The sequence below is a fragment of the Ranitomeya variabilis genome, chromosome 5 (genome assembly GCF_051348905.1).
Source record: "Ranitomeya variabilis isolate aRanVar5 chromosome 5, aRanVar5.hap1, whole genome shotgun sequence".
NCBI classification, from domain to species: Eukaryota; Metazoa; Chordata; class Amphibia; order Anura; family Dendrobatidae; genus Ranitomeya; species Ranitomeya variabilis.
This window is the reverse complement of record NC_135236.1, coordinates 141,561,063-141,588,697: the sequence shown is the minus strand read 5'-3', so window position 1 is coordinate 141,588,697 and position 27,635 is coordinate 141,561,063. Positions and strand designations below refer to the sequence as shown.

Sequence of the window (27,635 nt, the reverse complement as noted above, 5' to 3'; positions counted from 1 at the left end):
TAAACCATATGGTAGCCGTGACTTAAACCGTACCAAACGGGTATTTAATTACCGCCTTACTCGAGCAAGAAGAGTAGTCGAGTGTGCTTTTGGTATATTGACGGCAAAGTGGAGAGTTCTGCTGACAGCAATCAAACTGCAAACCAAAACTGTAGACGAGGTTCTTAAGGCATGTGTGGTGCTCCATAACTTTGTCCTTTCAAAGGAGCCCGTTTCCTTGGATGATGAAGAATTGGAGACAACCTTGTGGGATTACCGCAGCAGCTCTGTTCGTTACCAGGATGAGGGACCAGTTTGCGGATTATTTTGTGTCAACTGTTGGGCGGATTCCATGGCAAGACATCATTGTGTGACATGTTTTTCATGGATTTGGTTTATGTTAAAAATTGTGTTTCTCCCCCCCCCAAAAAAAAAGGTCCAAAAGTGTGGTTTTCTTGGTAATAAACCCAATATGTTATACCTTTCAAACGTGTGTTGTTTAATTTAATTTTACCTTTTTTTATTATTTACCATATTACCATATTTTTATATATATTTTTTTCTTTGCAAAAAACAGATACATTTGTTATTTTCATTCTTTTTTTACTTAATTTTTTTTAAAGAAAAGTTGAAAAGTTTGTTATCATTTTTAAATAATTTTACATAACTTTACAAATCATTTACAAATCTTCAAATGTGGGGTGGAGATATGAGCGGAGGAGGGGCTGGAAGGTTGGACCATGTCGATAGGTGGGGAAACCCTACTTGGTTGGGGTGCAGTGGAAGGGGGGGTAAAAGCAGGAGGCTGACCAAAGGGGGGTGGTGTTGGGGTAGGGGGGATACTTAATGGGGAAGAAAAGCTGGGCAAGGAAGAAAACATTGGGGAATAAATTTGGTTTGGGGGCCGGGATGGTTATTGGGACTGGGTTGGGTATTGGGACTGGGTTGGGGCCTGGGGTGGAAATGGGGCCTGGGGTGGTGCCTGGGGTGGAAATGTAGTGGATGTGTGGAGAGGTGTGGGGGTAGATTGGGGTTCGTGAAGGGCCTTAGGTAGAGCATTATGGCAGGTATTCATTACCCGCATCTGGTGCTCAAAAGAAAGCTTTTCCATGCTCCTGAGCATGGATTGGAAAAAAAGGTTGGCTGGAGATTGACTTACATCTGAATGCAGCCTATCCAAGCGACTGCTGGTTTCATGGCTGGTTTCACTGATGCGTGATTGCACCATGTTGAAACTAGCAGTCACTTGCTCTCCCAAAATTTTGAAAGAGCTTTGGAAGGATGCATTCAGGTGTAAGAACTCAGGAGCATAGCTCCTTTCCTGACCCCTCTGTCACTGCCGCCACGAACCTAACGGTGGTCTAGAGGTGGCAGGATCAGAGGGGTTGGGTAAAGGGAACGCTAACTGTTGAGCATCAGATTCAAGTAAGGAAGGCTGCAATGATGCTCCACTACTTGAGGCGGATGAAGTGGAGGGGACAGAGGGGTCAGAGGTGTGGGGCCTACCGACGTGGCCCTCGGTGGCAGACTCCGGAGGGATCGCTCCAGATGGCGCAGAGGAAGATGCAGGCGCCCGGTGGCTGGAGAAGGTGCTGTGAAAGAAAAAACAAAAACAATTAATATATTGATATGAAAAAGCCCTGACTGAAAACAAAGTAAGTTAGACAGGTTAATTTAGTGGGCTGTAGAATACTTACACTCTACTCAGCATGGTTCGCCTCAGGAACGAGAGGGCAGGGCCGTGTTTATATTTGCTCCTCTTCCTTCCTGCTGAGCCACTCGGGGCCTGCATCTCCTCGTTAAATTCCCTCTTAAAGCAATCCCTCAGTGACCGCCACCACTTCCTAACCTTTCCACCTGTGAAGACAAGAATGAAAAGAAAAAAAAATTGTTAAATACAATACATTACATTCAGCTCAAAACATCACTGAAAAGTGAATACTTACATAGTTTACTCTGCTGCTGTGGAAGAAGGTCCTCCCACCTCGGAAAGATGTTATGGCATACTTCCTCACAGAGCCGACGGGTGACACTGCTATCGGCATGCCTGCGGTCAGCCATGTTCCACAGTGGCTCCCGCTCGCGAACCTCCTCAATGAGACAGTCTATATCAATGCTGTCATCAAAGTCTTCGGCGGGAGCACGCTGTGAAGCCTGTGTAAAAAAAAAAGAAGAAGAAAAACAAAAAATTAGTACACTGAAACACAAAAGTACCAATAGAATCCCCCCCAATAAAAACTCACTGATGGCCGACCGCGGCGACGATTCCGCCGACTCTGGGAGCAGCTGGGAGAACCTTCATGGTTTGCTGAATGGCCAGCAGCAGCAGGAGCAGCAGGAGACTGAAATAAAGGAAAAAAAATATCTTTAATGTAGGCATATGTTTTCTGTGTTTAGTTATGTATGAAAATCTGTTTTGTGTATGGTGCAGTGTGATGTGTGAAGCAACTGTTTCACCACTACTTACACTTGGTTCCTCCTCCACTTGCATCTCTCCACCCGTCTCGCCCCCTTCTGACAGCTCCTCATCAGATTCAGCTTCCTGTTTAAACATAATTTATGCATTTAGTGATTAACAAAAATGTAAATTAGAAACCAAAAAAAAAAACATTTACAATTTTTGTGTTAACTTACCGATACACGCTGTTGCTGTGGAGGAGGGCTGTCAGAAGAGGACATTGTGGATGTGGGATCACTGGGTGGTCCCTGTGCGATGGCCGGTGGCTGTGGTCCTGGTGGCTCTGTAAGTTAAAAGACACTTGCAATCTGCTCTACCCATTGAAGCAGCAGATTTGTGGTCTTCAAAACTTACTTAGAATAAAGTACAGCGGTGGTCCCTGTGGGATGGCCGGTGGCTGTGGTCCTGTGGGATGGCCTGTGGCTGTGGTCCTGTGCGATGGCCGGTGGCTGTGGTACTGGTGGCTCTTTAAGTTAAAAGACACTTGCAATCTGCTCTACACATTGAAGTAGCAGATTTGTGGTCTTCAAAACTTACTAAGAAAAAAGTACAGCGGTGGTCCCTGTGGGATGGCCAGTGGCTGTGGGCCTGTGGGATGGTCGGTGGCTGTGGTCCTTGTGTGATGATCGGTAGCTCTGTAAGTAAAAAAGACACTTGCAATCTGCTATACACATTTAAAAGTCGCAGATTTGTGGTCTTCAAAACTTACTTTGAAAAAACTACAGCGGTGGTCCCTGTGGGATGGTAAGTGGCAGTGGGCCTGTGGGATGGCCAGTGGCTGTAGTTGTTGTGTGATGGCCGGTAGCTCTGTAAGTAAAAAAAGACACATGCAATCTGCTATACACATTTAAAAGTCACAGATTTCTGTATTCAAAAATAAAAAAAAATTAGAAGTGGTCATGTGTGGGTGGGTTTGGGTGGTCCCTGTTGGAGGGCTTTGGAACCTGGTGTATCTGTTAAGTATAATGAATTTATAGTTATACCACCTCCCTGAACTAGGTAATGTTTAACGATAACCACCCTCACCCTGCTAAACTGTGAAAAATGTTCAGGAAGGTGAACACCCAAACCCTAAAACAAATACACACGCTGCACCTAACCATTTCCATGTAAAAAAAAAAAAAAAAAAAAAAAATTGAAATGTGAACCCACCATGTTAAAATAAATTTACCCACATTTTTTAAAAAAAAAATCTTGAAAAATTGGTCTCCTCAAAAAAACCTTTAAAGTATAACCTTTATTAAAAAATGAGCCCTCAAACAACTTTGTATTGCATGTGTAACCATTAGTACATACACCATTTTTAAATTTACCTTTCTGAAATTATACTACGGACATTTTTTTTATAAACATTTTATTAATTTCTTTTTTCTTTTAATTTTTTTTTACATCACAATTAGGAGCTACAATGCTCTTTATTTTAAATACAAGTACATCAACTGGGAATGGTTAAAATCAATTTTAAATAAAAAAAAAAAAACAAGGCACACGCTCACACATTGAAACATGCTGCATAGACTACTAGACTTGGCAAAAATACATCCTATTTAAAAAAATAAAACAATTTTAAAGAGAAACAAACAAAAAAAAAACAAGGCACACGCTCACACATTGAAACCACATGCTGCACAGACCACTACACTTGGCAAAAATACATCCAATCTAAAAAATAAAACAATTTTAAAGAGAAACAAATAAAAAAAAATTAAAAAACAAAGCACACGCTCACACATTGAAACCACATGCTGCACAGACCACTAGACTTGATAAATACATCAGAAAAAGGGAATTAACCAAAAGGCATGGACACATGCAATCACCAAGACGCACACAAACATGCCTGAGAGCACACAGGTGCAGTCATAACACAAGCACAACACATAAACAGGCATAAGATTGGCAAAGGCATAAGGTGCAGGCAGGTGAAGACATACATACAAAAGCACACAGCCGTACAAAAATACACACACACACACACAGATGCACAAAAGCACAGGCGGACCAAAACACAAGACGCATACATACACACACACACACGTAAAAAAGGCTGGCAGTCCTCTGGATGTCTTCACAGTGGCAGGCCTCAGGGTGGATCTGGACTTAGCAGGGCACTGGCTGTTGCAGGACGATGGCAGGCCTCTGGTTCTCTTCAGGTTTTAAGCTCTTGCTGTAGTCAGTACCTCATACAGACACAAATGCACACGCACACAGACGCACACAAAAATGGCAATACTCACACTGGCTCTATGGTGGCTGGAGTCTTGTGGCAGACTGGGGTCTTGTGGCAGGCTGGGGTCTTGTGGCAGGCTGGGGTCTTGTGGCAGGCTGGGGTCTTGCTGGCAGGCTTCTTGTCTGTAGGCTTCTTGCTGGCATATGTGGGGTTGAAGGCCCAGGCCAGGTTTATATAGATTTGGGGGTGTCTGGCCAATTGGCTACAAAATCCTGCTTCTGAGCATGCTCAGTGTAAAAAAACGTATTGCAGCGCTGCATTGCGTCGTACGACGTGTCTCGACGGATCCGTCGCTCATAGGCTTCCATTGTAGCCAACGATGAATGCCGCAGGATGCGTCGCGACACGTTTTTTAGGCAGAGACAAAAAACGTTACAATCTACGTTTTTTCCAGACGACGTGTCGCCAAATTTCGACGCATACGTCATACGACTTACACGGCGGATGACAATACGTCACAATGCGTCGCCAATACAAGTCTATGGGGAATAAAAAATTAACTCATCCTGCAAGCACTTTTGCAGGATGCGTTTTTTCTGCAAAACGACGCATTTTAACGTATTGCAGTTAACGCTAGTGTGAAAGTAGCCTAAATTGAAAATGCTATGTATCTCAAAAATCTTTTAAGCTCTCTTGGAAAACATACTATGTAACAAATATAAATATATATTATGTATACAGTTTAAAATTTTTTAGACAAGTGTGGAAAAAATGTTGCAAAGAAAAAATGCTTTTAAAAATCAAAGTGTAAATAGTTTGCATTTTTGTTAAATGATAAATATAAAGTCTAAATCAAATCAATATTTTGCTTGACTGTCTTTTGCCTTCAAACCCGTATCAACTATTCCAGGTACAAAGAAAAAAGGAGCATTTTTCAGCCTATCCACTGGTAAGATAGCAAAACACGAAAAATACCAAAGGGGTGAATACTTTTGCAAACCACTGTAGGAGAAAACTACTAATATCACAATTGTATTCTAGTACTAAGTGATTCACTGCACCAGAAAAGTATTTATTTTCATGTTTTACATTAGATAACTGTTTTGGTATTCCTGTGGTTTAATACTCCGGTAGTGCAACCCACATATCGCACATTGAAAGTCTTGCACTCTTTGCAGTACACCATATAGTGGGAATCGCAGCTAATGAAAGCATACGGACATGTTCCAGTGGTTACTAGCGCCTCTATAAAAACTTTCCTGGGAAAGCCAAGTAGTGCTATACTACTAGCAGATTTGTCTTGAAACAAACTGTGGGAATAGAATATTGCCCAGTGATTGACCTTTTCAAACACATTCACATACAATATTTCTAATATTTTTAAGAACAGGATCTTGGTTCAGTACAGGTAAGTATTTAGAATGACATTCTATTTTGTTACATTGCAGACAAAAATTTGTACTAAAGGTAATTTGCCCATTAGAAATATTGGAATTTCAATTATTTTTTATTTGTTTTTATGACCATATAAAATTGTATCCCTGGGTTTGGAAATGATTTTATCATTAGCTGCATTACTTGAGCTTTTAGTGTGATCCCTGCTGGCAAGTCTTTTTCTGATGACCATGCACCTTGAAAGTGCCATCATCAGAACATATGAATCTGGCTCACACAAATTTACCATAAGGAGTAACTTTAATGGTGTAAGAGAGGTGGCCGCTGGAGGTTTGTATAATGGCATTATATTTTTCTTCAAACAATTTGTTGCCTGTCACCAGCAGGATTTGACACCTACCGTGGTATAGTTTCAAGATATTTTATTTCACAACTAACACGGTAAGCTCACTTCCATTTAAAGAAACTTAGCAGAGATGTTGTTCCAAACATATTGAAGATAGTAGGTTTTTTTGCAAGCCTATATCTACAGAAGAGGAAGATCTGTGTGTAGCTCTCCAAGATGTTTGGAACAACCTCCCTGCCAAATTTCTTCAAAAACTGTGAAAGTACACCTAGAAGAAGTGATGCTTTCATCTTGTTTTTAAAGGGTGCTCAGGCCAAATATTAATTTGATTTATATATTTTTTTTGCTTGTTTAATTTTCATTTTGTTAGTTGACTCAATATGTTATTTAGAGTGAAAATGAGCAGCAAAAAAATATTAGAAAAACATGTAAATGAGATTTCTATATTCTCATAAAAAAATTACACAGTAAATAATAAGAACCCCTAAAGGTGCCCAAAGAAGAAACTTCTTCATCATAAAACAATGCCTCCTAGATCTAAGCCAGTGAAAAAAATAAAAATAAAAAACAGTTATGGCCACCACAATGGGGAGAGGAAAAGTAATTTGGTCAATTGTTAATATGTTCGCAGGTCCAAAACTGTAGATTTGCACAGCACGTTTTGGCCTGTTCTTAGCTAAATATTAAAGTATTTGATATTTTTTATGTATGGAGTATTATATGAGGCACATTATACTGTATGGAGCAATATATGGTGTTTATTACACTGTATGGAGCAATATATGGGGCCATTCTACTGTATGGGACAATAAACAGGGCCATTATATACTGTATGAAGCAGTATATGGGACCAGTATATACTGTATAGAGTAATGTATCTGGCCCATTTTACTATATAGAGAACTATTTTGGACCCATTATCCTGTATGGAGCATTATATGGGGCCACTATACTGTATGGAGCAATATATAGGGCTATTATATACTGGCCGGCCACGACCAATCAGCGACCCAGGATTTTCGTTACGGAAGTTACAGACAGACAGACGGCAATTATATATAAAGATGGAGCATTATATGGGGCCCATTATACTGTATGGCGCATTATATGGAGCCCATTACACTGTATGGAGGACTATGTGGTGCCAATAATTCTGTATGTAGGACTGTGTGGTACCCAGAATTCTGTATGGTGGACTATGTGGTGCCCATAATGCTGTATGGAGGACTATACCATCTTGTCTAAAATGACTGTTTCCCTGAGAGGATTCACAGGTTTCTGAGCTGCTGTATAATTTACAATAGATATCACTCATGTAATTTAAGAAATAAGTGAAATCTTTGACATTATACTATGCCTATATTTATTATCTGTGCATCAGGAAACATGATATATATTAAAAGGGCCCACTGAGACTCTTTTGCCCAGGGCCCATGAAAACCTGGAAGCTGGCCCTGGGTAAAATAAATGCAAAAAAAAAAAAAAACCTCAATGAGTCAGTGTGCCCAAATGTTTGACTTGTACTCTTTTTGTACCTACATATAGTTCATCCTAACTCATTGAGAAACCCAACACAAGAGTAGAATTCAAACAGTGACCATTCAATAACTTATGCTGTTAGACTGATAAAACTGTAAACAATGCAAAGTGTCTACTACTCTATTGTTTATTAGTGGACTATTTTACGATTTGTAGGTATCAGAAAGTGCAGGCTACAAATATTACACTGTAAGTAGCTTTGCATTTACATATATAGAGGAATTTTTTGCCAAACCAGTACTTGTATCCTAGATCAATTCACTTCACTATATTTGAATATACCGGTATATATATTTTAATTTATAAAATAAGCCAAAAGGCGAAAGGAGGGAGAAGATGGATTATTGCTCAGTGTTTGATTTCTAAAGCAAATTATGCAAAGAGTTAAAACGTAAAGGAGTCGGAGAAATCAGAGCATCTGTACAATGCCTCCTTGCTGCTATAATGATATCAGTTGCAGCAAGTCCAATAGCTGACCTCATTATAAGGGTTTAATTGCATTGTTACAAAGTTTCACTTCTTCTCTCTGGCCTTTTTCTCTTTATGACAGCTTTAGAAAGGAATTTCAGCTTAAGGTCAAAGGAAATTAATTACTGCTTCCTTAGACAGTGCTCATCTACATTTTGAAAACTTAAGGCTTTTAGTATGAAAAAAAAATCCCTACCCCTGGCTTTTACATAAGGCCAGTGTTATTGCAGCATCAATGTACTTGAGTCATTTCTGTACAAGTGCTGTTATAGAATCTTTGACATCAGGCTCTTTGTGAGAGGCAGCTGATTACACAAGGGTGTACAGATTATAATCTAAATATACTTTCAGGAGTATTAACATGTGCTGCCACCTTAAAAGGAAGGTGTCACGCATTGCTTCTTAAATATGGTTGTTGTGGAAAATGCTAAACAGAGGCTTTAAAAAGTCAGAGTTAATAAGAACAATTCCTGTAAAATCAACAAGTGGAATCAGAATAGGTCTGCACAAAATATGCATTTTTTTGCTTTTTAATTAGGATCGCAAGCGCATAAGAAACTGCTTTTCTGACAGCACATATTACACAAACAGTATGGCTAGTTCAAGCATACAAAGCAGATGTAGACACATTAATGAATATGATCTTACACCTTGGATGGAATTTGGAAATACACAGCTCTGGCAGAAATTAAGAGACCACTGCAAAATGTTCAGTTTGTCTGATTTTTCTCTTTATAGGTATATTTTTGAGTAAAATGTAAATTGTTCATTTACTCTATAAACTTCTTCGAATTTCTAAGCAATAAATTTTGTATTTTTTTTCTGAAAAGTTGAAATGGCCAAAAGGAAAAATAAAAACAATGATTTCAGACCTCAAATAATGCAAAGAAAACAATTCATAATCATTTAGAAACATACTAATGTTTTAACTCAGAAATAGATCACAAATCAATATTTTGTGGAATAACCATGATTTTTAATCACAGCTTTCATGCTTCTTGGCATGCTTTCCACTAGTCTTTTACACTGCTTCGGGTGCAAAAATTTAAGCCGTTCTTCTAGAAATATTACCAGTATCCTCACTCTATTAATCAGTATTTAAAGATGTAATAAAGCAGAAAATCATTTGGGGTATGGGACATGACTGTTTACTAGGTAAGGGTCCAGGTTTACATAGGTGCCAATGATTGTCAAAGTACCCTACCTCTGGTTACCCCTATAGCTTCCTTTATGAACCACCACTTTAAGACTCCGTTGTACCAGAGTGTAACCCACAGCCTGTTTTCATTGGCCATACTGTAATCAGGCCTACATTAGCATTCCTTGTCCTGCATCTGGTGCGGGCATGTGTGTCTATGCTCCTCTCTACAGGGGTCATCTATAATGCACAAACCTGCAGACAGGTGTGGCCACATTGCAGACTCTAAGGAATCATATCTATGTTTGGTGTTATATTCTCCAAGTCTTAATAAAGGTCTTTTGGATTGTTCACCAGCCTGTTGTCCCTGCCTGCTCTGTGTCATACCTCGTCACATCCATAAGAAAGCAAAAAAAGTCTGGACTTTACCCCTGTCCATGATATGCAGCCATTTCAAAGTGGCTAATGTATCTAATAACAACCAATCTGGACCTCTCGTTTCCCTGGAAAGATCTGGGAGCGATGGAGTGAGCAGCTAGCGGTATTAAAGATTGATCAGGAGACTGTGTGAGTGAAGCATATGATTTCCATGTTGACTGAAGGATATAAAATGCTGAAAAAATAAAAATAGAGAAGTGCAGAAAGCAAAGGATAAGATGCAAAAAGCAATAAGGGGAGAGGATGACAAGAAGATCATGTAGCCAGGTGGTACACCAGGAAGTGCAATATGAAGATGGAAACCACCAACTGTAAATCGTAGAGATGTGCGCCTGCCTTACTTATCCTCGATGTAGTCAGTTACTCTCAGTTGTTCCACTTCTTGGCCATCAAATAGTTGCTTCCAACATTGCAAGTTAAAACCTGTGCACAGGTGATAGTCCATTAAAACTATGCCATTTTAATAGTTATGTCGAACGAGCCAAAATTTGCCCAAAACTTGAGCCACTAAAATTTTTTCATTATACTAGTTTTTCATTAAACTACATATACCCCTAAAGTTATGTTAGAAATGTAATTTGTACCATAGAAAACAAACCTGTTGTAAGTTGACAGGAAAAAAATAAACAAATGTCCTGGCTCTGGTAAGGCATGGAGCAAAACACGAAAAAATTAAAATTAGCATAGAAAACATCAGGTTTTAATCCTCTAGAACAGTGGTGGGGAACCTCAGGCCCCAGGGCCATTTACGGCCCTCGATGACCTTTTATCAGGCCCCCAAGCAGATTCTTGGGCAGGGATGTGTATTTTGATTAAAACCAGCACATTAATTTCTTCTTGCTCTGTTAGCACACACATGCAGTGTTCACTACTGAACACTGAAGGGCATGCAATGAAAGATTACGTCTTGACACCAGTGCCAGGGTCAGGATGTACTTTGTGGGCAGAGTTTGTATGGCCCCCAAAGGATGGTATAAATATTCAAATGGCCCTTGGCAGAAAAAAGATTCCCCACCCCTGCTCTAGAATGTGTCTACCACCCTCTAAGACAGGGGTATCAAAGTGCATTCCTCGAGGGCCGCAAACCATACGTGTTTTCAAGATTTCCTTAGTATTGCACAAGGTGCTGTAATCATTATGTGTGTAGGTGAATAAATTATCACCTGTGAAGTACAAGGAAATCCTGAAAATATGACCTGTTTGCAGCCCTTGAGGAATGCAGTTTGAGACCTCTGCTCTAAAGGTACCTTCACACGAAACGACATTATAACGATATCGCTAGCAATCCGTGACGTTGCAGCGTCCTCGCTAGCGATATCGTTTCGTTTGACACGCAGCAGCGATCAGGATCCTGCTGTGATGTCGCTGGTCGCTGAATAAAGTCCAGAACTTTATTTGGTCGTCCGATCGCTGTGTATCGTTGTGTTTGAAAGCAAAAGCAACGATACCAGCGATATTTTACACTGGTAACCAGGGTAAACATCGGGTTACTAAGCGCAGGGCCGCGCTTAGTTACCCGATGTTTACCCTGGTTACTAGCGTAAAATGTAAAAAAAACAAACAGCACATACTCACATTGCGTCCCCTGCAGTCTGCTTCCTCCTCTGACTCAGCGCCGCAAAGTGAAAGTGAAAGCAGCACAGCGGTGACGTCACCGCTCTGCTCTCACTGTACGGCGCTCAGTCAGTCAGGAAGTGGACGCAGGGGGACGTGAATGTAAGTATGTGCTGTTTGTTTTTTTTAGATTTTACGCTGGTAACCAGGGTAAACATCGGGTTACTAAGCGCGGCCCTGCGCTTAGTTACCCGATGTTTACCCTGGTTACCAGGGGACCTCGGCATAGTTGATCGCTGGAGAGCGGTCTGTGTGACAGCTCTCCAGCGACCAAACAGCGACGCTGCAGCGATCGACATCGTTGTCGCTATCGCTGCAGCGTCGCTTCGTGTGAAGGTACCTTAAGACATATAAACATGTTTCTAAATGTATGCTTGTGTATCCCCAGTAAGGCTGCACCCCATAATAAACTGAACCGGAACTGAAAGCCATTTTTAACCCTCAATTGCCCATTCTTCCCTGATTGGGACTTGTGAAGTTTCTGGCTTCATTCATAGGTTTCTCCAGGTTTCATGCTTGCACTGCAAGAAGCCTACTCAAGTCCCTGTTTTATGCAAAGGCTTAAATTTCCTACTGCACATGTGTTGTTCTCCATGTGTTGCAAAAATTACATGGAGCTAAACCATGTGAAAAAGGGAACTGAAGCCTTCATCGTGTTCCTGGCTTTTTCACATCTTGTAGCCCAAGTAACAGCGCAGCGGAGGCCTCAGAAATCGATAACAGTTCCTAGTCCAAGGCAAGGGTCAGGGCCTAGTCTACTACTAAAAAAAACTTGTGTCCCCTCTTCTGTTAAGTAATTAAAAAAAGTACTTTTAAATTATCATCTTTTTTCACTCAGCATGACCTGACCACTGTACACATTGAATTACAACAAGAAGAAGCCTTCTTAAAGATAAGTTCACACATAGTTACAACAATGTGGCTGAAATGTTGACAAAAAAATTGCTGATATTCAATTTTTCAGCAATCAGGGTGGCTTAAAATTACAGTGTTACTGGACATCCAATTTTGAAGGCAACTGGATCACTGGTTTGAACAATAAGTTTGAAAACTGCGCCATTTTGCTGTCGAATTTTAGTTTGCTGTGGTCTCTATGTGTGATCGTACACTTTACAGGATATGCCGTAAATATCACTTCTGAAAGCCTCACCAATCCACCAACTCACTTTTGCCTCTTCATGACTGCTACATTCTACAAATGCGTCAATGGATATATGGCCATTTGGAAGCACAAACACCTTTCCATGGAAAGATACAGGAATTGGAGATATTAAAAAGAAGCTTAGATAATTTTTCAGTAGAGTGTGCCACCAGAATGAAAAGTACTGGTGGGCCTTAGACATTTATTCTGGGTTATTGGTATACAGCGAAAGAGCACTTTTGTTCCCTTCAGACACAGGGATCCTAAACATGAGCAATGCCTCTGCGCCCCTATAGCAGGGTTCTCCAACCTGTGGCTCAGAAGACTCATGTGTCAAAGATGTGTGACTCATGGCTGTCTGCCAACTTGATGCATTAGCTTCGGCAACCAGTTATGAAGAACAGGTGAGTAGCCCTAGACAGAATATATGATCTGGTTGTGCATAAACTTGTGGGCGCCGGAAAGGAGGAGAGAAATAAATCTGGTAATATGGAGATAGGATGATACTCTTAGTCTAGTCAGAGGCGAGCCTGAAACTGCATATGATAGTATGGAGGGAGAACCTGATAGGAGAATGCCAATTGAGGGTAAAGTGGGAGCCCTTGGATGTAGTTATACTGTCTATATGGGAGTGGGGCATAATGTCTAATGTCTCAGTGTGCTTTCCATGGGAAAGCTTTTGGCTGTCATCATACCGATAATGTGGGGCCTTAAGTGTCACTACTGTGATGTGGGGAAGGAGGCCATAGAAAAAAGGGACCTCTGCCCTATATTTATACACTTGTGTATTCCTTCTTAAATAATGGGAGATTGCAAAGGTTCTCTACCCATCTATAAGCATGTGTTAGATATTATTCAGAATATCTGATCATCTGTCCTAATTAGTTTCTCTTAATCAGTTGATGCCTAATGAAAGGAATTGTACTGTACTTATGCTCAGCGGAATTGAAGAAACTATGAAACAGAATAATTTGTCATGTGAAAGGACAGAACAGAATATTTGTATGGTCCATGATGTAATAATAAAAAGCAGCACAATGAGTTATAGTTCTCAATTACACCTCATATACGTAGATAATTACTCCTCAATGACTCAAACTTCTACACCAATTATATTGAAAACTGTCCATTTACGATGAAGAATCGAGTTTTGAATTAAATCGATGGATGACAGCAAAGTCACCTAAACGCAATGTATCATTTCTGTGTAATCCACCTTTTATCAGAAGAGCCAAGCACAGCAAATGAAGACTGACTGATGTTTTGTGAACTTTTAGAAAAAGGTTGTAATCACAAGCCTTATTGCTCCACCTTCTATCAGTTTTCTATGAGATAACCTCCCCACCTCATCATATCATGAAATATATCTGGAAATGATGGATAAAAGTAGGTTACCAAAAGTTAATACATTTTAATTTGAAGCTCATCTTCTCATTTTCAGAATATGAAAGGCAATAATGGATTATTGACAGTCAAATGAGGCCCCTCTATTGAGAGTATTACTGTTCTAGAAAATCATCTTACGGTTGTCAGTCACTGGAGAAGAAATCTAGGAAGTAAACTGCTAAATATTTGTTTTGTTAGGATTTAAAGGCAATTTATTTTTATAATCAGCAATAGCAAATATTTAGGTAACAGCTGGAATTAAAATGTATTCAGATCTCGTTGTGATAGAATGAATGATATAGTTTTATTTCAAGGTACATTAGAGAAGCTAAAGACTACCATCCAAGGACCTAAGGCAGAATTAGATTTTTGTCTACTCTGATACTGAAATCTGAACTGGGCCGAAGCAAGATGTGAAGCCAAAACCCGTCAGGAGTCACGCTGAGTTCTAAATGCACTATTACATTTTGAATATGATCAAGAAGTTAAGCAGTTTAAAAATCTTAAAATGGGTTTCTGACAACATAAATATTGAACCAACTGTCCTAAGTCTACCCACTGTACAGCTCCCCATCTACACAATATGATGCTTCCCTAAAACAGTATAATGCCCCCACACTGTATAGTACCCCCACACAGTATACTAACCCCTTAGTAGCCCCCAAACTGTTTGGTCCCAACACTGTACAAAGGCCCCACGTTAGCTCCAACACTGTATGATGGCCCCCTCACTGTATGCTGGCCTTCACAGTAGTTCCCACACTGTATGATTGTCCTCTAAGTAGCCCCCACTCTGTACTATGGCACTTTAGTAGCTGCACACTGTCATAACCCATGTAGTAACTCTCACACTGTATCATGGCCCCATTAGTAGCCCCCACACTGTATGATGACCCCCTCAGTAGCTACCCTACTCTGCATCATGGCCCCTTTAGTAGCCCCTACACTGGCATGGCCTCTTAGTAGTCCCAACACTGTGTCATGGCGTCTTAACAGCCCCTACAATGTCATGGCCCTCTTATTAGTCCTAACACTGTATCATTGCCCCTTAACAGCTCCCAAACTGTCTTGGCCCCCTTAGTAGCCCCCATACTGATGGCCCTTTTAGTAACCCCTACTGTATTTGATGGCCTTCCCTTAATAGCACCCAGTATTTATGGGGGACCCCTTTATTAGGCCTTACTAGTTATGGGGGCCTCCTTCGTAGCACCAACTATTTATAGAAACCTCGTAAGTAGCTTTCACTATTTTTTGCAGATCCCACACACATTATGACCATAACACAATTTTAAAAGAAAAAAATAAACATCATATACTCAACTTCCCCCAGCAATTCTAGCAGCAGGTCCTGGGCAGACAAATACTGTGAAATAATTGCCCCTGCACTCAACATCCTGTGTGCGATGACGTCACTTCATTCATCTGCCTGGGACTTGCCGCTGTCTGCTATGGGACCTGCTGTTCTGTAGGCAGAGGACAAAAGCTGCCTACAGAATCAATATTGCAACATCCTCAAATATAAAAAATTCTGTGTCATGATTCCTCCGCTCAGTATGTCTTGGACGCGATGACTAACAGCTCAGTCATCGAATCTGGTGGAGGGGCATGCTTAGCTGTCAGTGTTTTGATGGACAGCTCAGCCATCCTATCTGAGTCTGGGAGGTGCTGAGATTCTTTCAGGTATTCCCTGTTCTTGGTGATTACCCATCTACTTAAATGAGGTTTCAGTCCCAGACCTTTGCCAGACTTAGCATCTTCTCAGTGGTTTGTATTTCTGTGCTCTGTAATTGATCTAATGTTTCTGGATCTTGGGCATTGTTCTGACCATCTGATTGCCTAGCCCCTTTGCTCTGATCTGCTGTCTTCCTGGTATTCTGACCTCAGACCATGACCTGACTTCTCCTTTGTCTTTTTTTTCCATTAATTTACTAAATGCTCTCTTGGTATCTGACCCTGGAATGTTTGACTGCTCTGCCTCATGACCTGTGCGTAAGTAGTGACTAGCGTCACAATCAGATCATTGCAAGTGCGTATAGCTCTGATATACACTGCTCAAAAAAATAAAGGGAACACTAAAATTCCACATCCTAGATATCACTGAATGAAATATTCCAGTTGTAAATCTTTAGCCATTACATAGGGGAATGTGTTGAATACAATAAAACCTAAAAATTATCAATGTAAATCACAACTATTATCCCACTGAGGTCTGGAGTTGGAATGATGCTCAAAATCAAAGTGGAAAATGAAGTTACAGGCTGATCCAACTTCAGTGGAAATGCCTCAAGACAAGGAAATGATGCTCAGCAGTGTGTGTGGCCTCCATGTGCCTGTATAACCTCCCTACAATGGCTGGGCATGCTCCTGATGAGGAGGCAGATGGTCTCCTGAGGGATCTCCTCCCAGACCTGGACTAAAGCATCCGCCAACTCCTGGACAGTCTGTGGTGTAACGTGACTTTGGTGGATGGTGCGAGACATGTCCCAGATGTGTTCAATCGGATTCAGATCTGGGGAAAGGGCGGGCCAGTCTATAGCTTCAATGCCTTCATCTTGCAGGAGCTGCTGACACACTCCAGCCACATGAGGTCTGGCATTGTCCTGCATTAGGAGGAACCCAGGGCCAACCGCACCAGCATTTGGTCTAACAAGGGGTCAGAGGATCTCATCTCGGTACCTAATGGCAGTCAGAGTACCTCTGGCAAGCACATGGAGGGCTGTGCGGCCCTCCAAAGAAATGCCAACCCGCACCATTACTGACACACTGCCAAACCGGTCATGCTGAAGGATGTTGCAGACAGCAGATCGCTCTCCACGGCATCTCCAGACTCTGTCAAGTCTGTCACATGTGCTCAGTGTGAACCTGCTTTCATCTGTGAAGAGCATAGGGTGCCAGAGGTGAATTTGCCAATCCTGGTGTTCTGTGGCAAATGCCAAGCATGCTGCATGGTGTTGGGCTGTGAGCACAACCCCCATCTGTGGATGTTGGGCACTCAGACCATCCTCATGGAGTCAGTTTCTAACTGTGCAGACACATGCACATTTGTGGCCTGCTGGAGGTCATTTTGTAGGGCTCTGGCAGTGCTCCTTTTGTTTCTCCTTGCATGAAGGCTGAAGTAGCGGTTCTGCTGCTGGGTTGTTATGATCTTACGATCCCCTCCACGTCTCCTGGTGTACTGGCCTGTCTCCTGGTAGCGCATCCAGCCTCTGGACACTACGCTGACAGACACAGCAAACCTTCTTGCCACAGCTCACATTGATGTGCCTTCTTTGATAAGCTGCACTACCTGAGCCACTTATGTGGGTTGTAGAGTCCGTCTCATGCAACCATGAGTGTGAAAGCACAACCAAGATTCAAAAGTAACCAAAACATAAGCCAGAAAGCATTGGTACTGAGATGTGGTCTGTGGTTCACACCTGCAGAGCCACTCCTTTATTGAGTGTGTCTTGATTATTGCCAATAATTTCCATCTGTTGTCTATTCCATTTGCACAACAGCATGTGAAATTGATTGTCAAACAGTGTTGCTTCCTAAGTGGACAGTTTGATTTCACAGATGTTTGATTTACTTGTAGTTATATTCTGTTGTTTAAGTGTTTCCTTTATTTTTTTGAGCAGTGTGTATATATACCATCTATCTATCTATCTATCTATCTATCTATCTATCTATCTATATATATATCTATATATATATACATATATACACTCACCAGCCACTTTATTAGGTACACCATGCTAGTAACGGGTTGGACCCCCTTTTGCCTTCAGAACTGCCTCAATTCTTCGTGGCATAGATTCAACAAGGTGCTGGAAGCATTCCTCAGAGATTTTGGTCCATATTGACATGATGGCATCACACAGTTGCCGCAGATTTGTCGGCTGCACATCCCAAAGATGCTCCATACAAGGCAGGATGGATCCATGCTTTCATGTTGTTTACGCCAAATTCTGACCCTACCATCCGAATGTTGCAGCAGAAATCGAGACTCATCAGACCAAGCAACGTTTTTCCAATCTTCTACTGTCCAATTTCGATGAGCTTGTACAAATTGTAGCCTCAGTTTCCTGTTCTTAGCTGAAAGGAGTGGTACCCGGTGTGGTCTTCTGCTGCTGTAGCCCATCTGCCTCAAAGTTCGACGCACTGTGCGTTCAGAGATGCTCTTAGGCCTACCTTGGTTGTAACGGGTGGCGATTTGAGTCACTGTTGCCTTTCTATCAGCTCGAACCAGTCTGCCCATTCTCCTCTGACCTCTGGCATCAACAAGGCATTTCTGCCCACAGAACTGCCGCTCACTGGATTTTTTTTCTTTTTCGGACCATTCTCTGTAAACCCTAGAGATGGTTGTGCGTGAAAATCCCAGTAGATCAGCAGTTTCTGAAATACTCAGACCAGCCCTTCTGGCACCAACAACCATGCCACGTTCAAAGGCACTCAAATCACCTTTCTTCCCCATACTGATGCTCGGTTTGAACTGCAGGAGATTGTCTTGACCATGTCTACATGCCTAAATGCACTGAGTTGCCGCCATGTGATTGGCTGATTAGAAATTAAGTGTTAACAAGAAGTTGGACAGGTGTACCTAATAAAGTGGCCGGTGAGTGTATATATATATATATATATATATATATATATATATATACACTACTGTTCAAAAGTTTAGGGTCAACCAATTTGGTGTTTTCCATGAAAACTCATACTTTTATTGATCAAATGAGTTGCCAAATGAATTGAAAATCTAGTCCATACATTGACAAGGTTAAAAAAAAGTTTATTTGAAATTATAATTTTCTCCTTCAAACTTTGCTTTCGTCAAATAATGCTCCATTTGCAGCAATTATAGCATTGCAAACCTTTGCCATTCTAGCAGTTAATTTGCTGAGGTATTTTGGAGAAATTTCACCCCATGCTTCCAGAAGCCCCTCCCATAAGTTGGTTTGGCTTGATGGATACTTTTTGCTTACCATACGGTAAAGCTGCTTCCACAACAGCTCAATGGGGTTGAGATCTGGTGACTGTGCTGGCCACTCCATTACAGATATAATACCAGCTGCCTGCTTCTTTCCTAAATAGTTCTTGCATAATTTGGAGGTGTGCTTTGGGCCATTGTCCTGTTGCAGGATGAAATTGGTTCCAATCAAGCGCTGTCCACAGGGTATGGCATGGGATTGCAAAATGGAGTGATAGCCTTCCTTTTTCAAAATCCCCTTTACCTTGTACAACTCTCCCACTTTACCATCACCAAAGCAACCCCAGACCATCACATTACCTACACCATGCTTGACAGATGGTGTCAGGCACTTTTCCAGCATCTTTTCAGTTGTTCTGCATCTTGCAAAGGTTCTTCTGCGTGATCCAAACACCTCAAACTTGGATTTGCCTTTCCATAACACTTTTTTCCAATCTTCCTCTGTCCAATGTCTGTGTTCTTTTGCCCATATTAATCTTTTCCTTTTATTAGCCTGTCTCAGATATGGCTTTTTCTTTGCCACTCTGCCCTGAAGGCCAGCATCCCAGAGTCGCCTTTTCACTGTAGACGTTGACACTGGAGTTTTGCGTGTACTATTTAATGAAGCTGTCAATCGAGGACCTGTGAGGTGTCAATTTCTCAAACTACAGACTCTAATGTACTTGTCTTGTTGCTCAGTTGTGCAGCGGGGACTCCCACTTTTCTTTCTACTCTGGTTAGAGCCTGTTTGTGCCCTCCTTTAAAGGGAGTAGTGCACACTATTGTAGGAAATCTTCAGTTTTGTTGGCAATTTCTAGCATGGAATAGCCTTATTTCTAAGAACAAGAATAGATTGTCGAGTTTCACATGAAAGTTCTTTTTTTCTGGCCATTTTGAGAGGATAATGGAACCAACAAATGTAATACTCCAGATTCTCAACTAGCTCAAAGGAAGGTCAGGTTTTTAGGGTCTCTAATCAGCCAAACTGTTTTCATCTGTACTAACATACTAGCACAAGGGTTTTCAAGGGTACTCTAACCATCCATTAGCCTTCTTACACAGTTAGCAAACACAAAGTACCATAAGAATACTGGAGTGATGGTTGTTGGAAATGGGCCTCTATACACCTATGAAGACATTGCGTTACAAACCAGACGTTTGCAGCTAGAATAGTCATTTACCACATTAACAATGTATAGAGTATATTTCTGAATCATTTAATGTTAGCTTCATTGGAAAAAAACTGTGCTTTTCTTTCAAAAATAAGGACATTTCTAAGTGACCCTAAACATTTGAACGAAAGTGTATATATGTATATTCATTAAGCTACAGTGATGAACAAAAGGGTAACAATGTTTTGAAATTTTGACTTTCAGGCTTCATATCTCACCATACACTACTGCTTCAAGCTTGAGACTACCATTGTTTCATAGACAATCATCTTTGCTTTATCATACATAGATCTGCTTGCAAATATTTAGCATATGATTAGTTATGCAGAATAATGTCATATCACTGCATTGTTACTGTTTTGCTCCTAAGAATCCAAATGTAGTTTTCTTTATTTTGTTAGTCCATCTATGTCTCTCACCACTGCCTGAATCCTTCTGGGCATGCTCTCGATCAGATTCAAGCATGTCTAGACTGAAATCTGATCCCAGGTCTCTTCAACATGTTCCTAAAGTTGGTCGACTCACTTGGCCATGTATACAGCTTTTTCTTCAACCCCAACCACAAGTCTTTGATTGGGGTAAGGTACGGGGACTGTCAGGGCCAATCTAGCACCTATATTTCATTGTCATTGAACCATTTCTTTGCCCATCTGGATGTTTGCTTCAGGCTGTTGTAATGCTGGGAAACTGTCGTCCTTTTCATTCCCATAGAACTCGAGTGTATGAAGTAACTCGTCTTGTAGGATACTCACATATAGCTCAGCATTGAGACCATAATTGATCCTCATCAAGTATCCAGTGTTTTTGGCTGTGAAAAAATGCCATATCATCAGGCTTGCTCCACCGATCGTGAAAGTTCCTTCAATTTCAAGATCCATTGACTCATTTTTCCCGTTTCTTGCAGACCTATTTGCACCCATCAGAGCCTCATCTATTGACTTTCGTATTGTCGCTCCAAATAACCTGTTTCCATTCTTCTGTTGTCTTTTTTGGTGCTTTTTTGCAGTCTGGTATGTGAAAAAATAAATTTTACTTTAATTGCAAAAATACTAAAGAGACTTTGCTTCATTATAAGTAGTTTCCCACTTAGTAATTACTGAGCTGTCTTTTGCTTCCACGTCAACCCCGAAAGGGAAATTCCCTATATTTTAAAATGGGCTTCCGCACACTACCTGTTGTACCTCTGACAATAAAATACATCATATGTAGCTACTGATGAAGCATTGGTTGCTGATATCAGTTTATAATAGTGATCACCCTATATAATGCCTCCTGAACTGTGACATACAAGTTTCAGTAGTCAAAGTAAGTACTTTGAGAGGAACATACATTTGCCTATAATACAAAAATTTACCTGTGAAAAAAAACAATTATATTTATAATAATTGCCAAGATGGCTATACCAAGCAGTTAACATTTTAGGGATTTTATGGTATTTTTAGGGAAAATGTGTTTTGAGACAGTAAGCACCTAAAAAGTATCATTAGCACACTAAATTCTCCTGTGTAAGATAACAGGATGATACAAATCACTCAAGTTATTTTAAGGGTTAGTACAGTCACTGCATACAATTATTTGACAGCAGACAGACAAGTGATGAAACCTGGTAGCATGCTTCATTTCAACATCAAGCAGGTACATTTCAGCCCCACATCACCAACATTGCCTGAAGTAACATCTGCCATCTTGTTCATCTCCCATAAGCACAGCGGCTGCTGCAAGTCAGATTATTATGTTGCGCAGGAGGTGTCTGACATGTTAATGAGACATATTAAGGAGACGTTTTAATGCATTACAAGGAGATCTTCATGTCACCGGCTACATTTCAATTCTATTTCAGCCTAAGGAAACAAATGTCAAATTGTCACTTTCAGGAAACGTCAAGACAAGACACACAGATTTCTGTTATCTTACCACTTACTTAAACTAATAATAATAAAAAAGGGACTAAGTTGGGGGATTGTTCGGAGATCAGCACAGTCAATAGTAAAAGAAGTCATTTGTAACTTAAAGCCACAAGAGTAGAATATGGATGTGACAGAGCTCAGTGTTTCTTCTTACATGTCTTAACAGAGCTACTAAAACCAATTTCTTAAACCGTTGACATCAGTACAGAGAAATTGAGTCCAATAGCTTTGTATATTACCCTATTAAGATCTGAATAACAATTGTTAGAGGCATAGCTTAAGTGGAAAAGTTTATAATACCTAGCATGCATTTTATATATGGTTGGGTTTTGTCTCTTTCAAGTCCAAGGATCCCATGTTTCTATGAAAATAAGACCTACATGATTTTACAGGATTTCTGGAGTTTGCTTGAAATATAAGCAGCACTACTCCAAAAATAAGCCCTATTTACAGTCAGGACTGGCGTTGGGGAAGCGGGAGGGGGAAACTTGTCAATTGCCTTCGGCCCCCACTTTCTTAGGGGTCCCTAAAAATTCTATTCAGAGATTAAAACTGCTAAAGAACTTTTGGTGACATCAGTCATGTGTGAATACCTCTCACGCTGCCGATTATTGAAGACTTCAATTCCCATGAAATTCTAAAACTTGTGGTTTTTATTCAACGTGTTTCAAAGTTACAGGCATTTCTTCTTCAGAAAACAACTACCAGGATTTAATAATTTCCTGTGAATTGACGTCTTCAATAATCGACAGCGCAAGAGAGATCCACAATTTCTCAATATCTTCAGTCTTATCGGTTTTGACCACACGTGGACCCACAGCAGTTGAACATCAACTTAAAAACACATATCATGGATCAGGTTAGCACAATCTGAAAAGAATATTTTTAATGTTTGTCAGATAAGACTCTATTTGTACAACTTTCTCTGTAGAGTTTTATAGAGGAACTAAAGAGTAGACAGGCTTATATGCATGGCCGGTGTTAGGGGGAGGGGAGGCAAAGTGGACAATTTCTCAGGGCCCCACGCATTTCTATTCTGAAGTTAAGACTGCTTAAGGACCTTTGGTGACATTACAATTATGTTACCATGATGTCACCAAAGGACCTTTAACTGCAGGAGTCTAGAGGAACTGAAGAGGAGACACCATACGTGCAGTGTGTCTATATTTACACATGTATGTGCAGTGTTCGTATGTGATTACATGGTTATGTTTGAATAAATGATGCTATTTTGCTTAAGAATAAATGTGGATTGTTGTTAACAGAAAAAAGTAAGACATCCGCTAAAAATAATCCCTAATCCCTTTTGCTATGAAGCAGCCCCCCATAAATTATGGTGCAAGCAATTACCTTCATAAGTCGCATGCTTAGTGAAATGAAGTCCACCATTGTGCAATCTAAGTGACACATGATCTGTCAGTGTATACACACCTTATCTGAAGGTCCACAGAGGCAGCAATAAGCAAACAAGAGGCATCACTAACCAAACAACACCATGAAGACCAAGGAAATCTCCAAATATGTCAGGGACTTAGGCTACTTTCACACTAGCATCGGGCCGAGGTTCCCGACGCTAGCGTTGTCTCCGCCGCACAACGGGGGCAGCGGATGCATTTTTCCAGCGCATCCGCTGCCCCATTGTGAGGTGCGGGGAAGTGCGGGGAGGTGGGGGCGGAGTTCCGGCCGCGCATGCGCGGTCTGAAAAAGCGGACCGTCGTGAGCAAAAAACGTTACATGTAGCGTTTTTTGGTCCCGACGGTCCGCCACAACACGGCGCAACCGTCGCACGACGGTTGCGACGTGTGTCAATCCGTTGCAATACATCGCTTAATGTAAGTCTATGGGGAAAAACGCATCCTGCAAGCACTTTTGCAGGATGCGTTTTTTCAGCAAAACGACGCATTGTGGCGGATTGCAGTTAACGCTAGTGTGAAAGTAGCCTTAGTTGTTGAGAAGTACAAATCAGGGTTGAGTTTTAAAAAATATACCAATCTCTGATGATCCCCAGGAGCAACATCAAATCCATTTTCATCAAATGGAAAGAACATGGTACAACAAACCTTCTAAAGAGGGCCGCCCACCAAAACTCTCTGCCCGGTCAAGGAGGGCATTGAACAGAGAGGCAGCACAGAGGCCAAATGTAACTCTGAAGGAGCTGCAGAGTTCCCAAGCAGTGACTTCAGCATCGGTCCATGTGACTACAATAAGCCACACACTCCAACAAGTGTCCTTTATGGAAGAGTGGACAGAAAAAAATATTTACTTACGCACAAAAATTGTAAGGCTCATTTTGAGTTTAGCAAAAGACATGCGGGAGACTCCTCAAATGTATGGAAGAAGGTGTTATGGTCAGATGAGACCAAAATTGAACTTTTTTCCCACCGAAGTAAACGCTACGTCTGGCGCCAAACCAATGCTGCTTATCACCCCAAGAACACCATCCCCACAGTTAAACATGGTGGTGAAAGCATCATGCTGTGGGAATGTTTTTCAGTAGTAGGGACAGGGAAAATGGTCCGAGCCGAGGAGAAGATGGATGGTGCAAAATGCAAGGGTATTCTTGAGCTAAACCTGTTTCAGTCAGTGATTTGAGACTGGGAAGTAGGTTCACCTTCAAAAAAGACAATGACCCAAAGCATACTGCTAAAGCAACACTCGAGTGGTTTAAGGGAAAATGTGTACTTGCTTTGCAGTGGCCTAGTCAAAGCCCAGTCCTTAATCCAATTGAGAATCTGTAGTAAAGGCTTGAAGATTGCTGTTCATCAGAGGAACCTACTAACTTAATGGAGCTAAAGCAGTTTTACCTTGAGAAATGGGCAAAAATCCTAGTGACAAGATGTGGAAAGCTCATAGAGACTTATCCAAAGTGACTTGTAGCCTTAATTGCTGCCAAAGGGGTCTCCACAAAATTCTGACTTTAGGCGGGTGAAGAGTTATGCTCACTGAAGTTTACAGTTTTTTTGTCCTATTTGATGCTTGCTTCACAATAAAAAGAAAACCAAATGTTCACAGTTGTAGTCATGTTCTTTACAAACCCTAAAAACAAAAAACAGTGAAATTCCAGGTTGTGAGGTAGCAAAATGAAAAAAAATGCATTGTATTGAACGTAAGTAAAATTAACCTTATAGGGGTTGTCCAGCCTTAAGGTACAAGTCTGCAGTCACTCTATGTAAGTGCAGACTTGTGAATTCTCACATTGTGCTCGCTATGCGTTGTGAGGATTTTCAGCTGCTAGTGCTGAGAGGGGTGTGTGTGACGGCAAGTATTTTTGATTTGTATATATGCAGTCACATGCTGACTAGATAGGCTGGAAGTATGCAAATTACATACCTGAAGTCCCATGACCAACTGGTCGCAAAGCAAACACTGGAGAATCGTCAGTTCACAGAGCACACAATGTGAGGATTCTCAAGTTTACAATCACAGTTTGGCTGCAGACTTGTAGCCTAAGACTGGAATATCCCTTTAAAGGAGTATTAATAATTAAGTGGCTTGTCTGAACTTCTTCTACAAGAATGTGCTGCTCCTCTATCTCCCAGCTTGCCCAATTGTTGTTCCCAAGTGATTGACCATTCAGAGTAGGAGAATCCTTGCACGAATAACCCAAACTACATTCTTTAATACTGTAATCAGATATAGCTTTATCTCTCCAGTATGGGTGTAGTGAAGAGGCACTGAAGCCTGCCAGATAGGGAACTAATGTTGCAATCCAGCTTGTGAGCATTGTGCCTGTTCAGCCATTGCGCTGCTAGATTGCAGCAGTGGCTGGTAACCTAGGCAACAAACCGCAAACAATTAACTTAAAAATCACTCTATTCTTGAGAAGGGAGGATTTTTAATCACAAGAAAGTTGCTTGTTTTTACGTGCACTGTTCAGATATTACCATTAAGAAACAAACCCTTTAACCACCTAATACAGAATATACCCGATTTCATGATCACGTTTCAGATTATATGTGTTGTACATAATACTGTTGTGTGTTTGAATCTTTTACTAAATATTTGAAGCCTATTTTATTATGAAAATTGAAAACATCTATAGTATTGGGATATATTTACATGTGGTAATGGCCAGTTACACTACTTTCTAATGGCAATGGGGATTAAAAAAATGTTGACGAAGCTTTACACAATATAGTCATCAAATGATTTCCCTCTGCCATACATTCTCAGAGGCCCGAGATCAGGTGATATAATTGTCAACTACCATTTTCACCCAAGAAAAAACTCATTGGTGAGAGTTAATGCCCATTTATGTGTATTTGCCAAAATAAACGAACAAGAAAAATCTTTTACTTTTTACATTTCTTTCCTCAGAGACGATGCATATTGATAGAACTGAAAGTCAAGGAGAAGTCTCTGGAAAAAAACATAGACGAGCATTCAGCTTCAATGAATGGAACTCAGAATGCTGTATTCCTTGCATCCGCTAACATGACACCACCATCTATCAACAAGTGGATGAGACAGCAGCATCTTGGCAGGGAAAACCTAAAATGAGAACATTGCTATAAGTCTGGACAATTAGGTACACAATTGCCTGATTACTAGGTACATGATTGCACTCTGTGAAACTTTGTATTCTGGTAGAAGATAAATGATTTCCCTCTGCCTGTTCTACAACATGCATATGATTAGACATACGCCATGAATTAATGAAGATCAAAAACATCTGTTGGCTTACGCTAATAAAGTAAAAGGAAAGCACAGAATGATGGTGTTTGAAATTCTATATATTGCTAGGGATGAGCAAATACACACACGCAAATTCAGTTTGGTTTGGACCTAGATTGGGGTCAGCTGAATTCCAATTCTGGCAGTGGTTTTGCAGATACTCTCTGAGGTTCCCTGAATGAAGTGATTAAATGAGACATCATCTATACACGAGGAAGGAATTTGATAGATACTTGAATGCTTGAAAGTTTAGGACGGATGTGAGAAAATGATAAGAAGATAGCATCCAATGCAATTCCTTCATTATTTTAGTCCAATGGTTGATATAAAATGCAACATTTGAAACTTAGTTCAGTGATGATGAATTGAAATGTTTTAAATTATGTGAACCATAGGATTATTACAAAGCAGAAATCCAATTCCATGCTGTCATTTTCTTTACTATTTTCATGTTTGACTGAGGTCTTAGGCTATATCCTATGTCCTTTTTATTTGATGGACCTGCACTAACCCCTATGTGAGGAGCCAGGACTGCACCCTTTGTCAGGTGTAATAGTGTGGGACAATCCCTTTTCATGTTAAAGTGAGGGGCCAGGACTTCTCTGCATGACAGGGGTAATGGTCTGGAACTACCCACTCTGATATGTTTATTTGAGGAGCTAGACATATGGCATATGTAATGGATTGGTACTATCCCCTATGTCTTGTCGATTTGAAGACCCAGGAATACACCCTATGTCAAGTGTAATGATCTGGGATTATAAACTATGTCATGTCTATATGAGAAGCCAGGACTGCACGTAATATCAGATGTTATAAGAATATTCCTAGGCATATTAAGGTTATGTGTACACATCAATGTCTG

At 40.8% G+C, this 27,635-nt stretch overlaps 1 long non-coding RNA gene across 2 annotated transcripts in view; it reads left to right on the top strand.

Moving 5' to 3' along the window:
* LOC143773454 (uncharacterized) overlaps positions 1–26,789 on the top strand; it is a 100,735-nt gene extending 73,946 nt beyond the window's left edge. For both annotated transcript variants that reach the window (XR_013215189.1, XR_013215190.1), the window contains one exon: positions 26,414–26,789. This is a non-coding gene — a long non-coding RNA (uncharacterized LOC143773454). The remainder of the gene's footprint in view (positions 1–26,413) is intronic.
* The last annotated feature ends 846 nt before the right edge of the window (positions 26,790–27,635 follow it).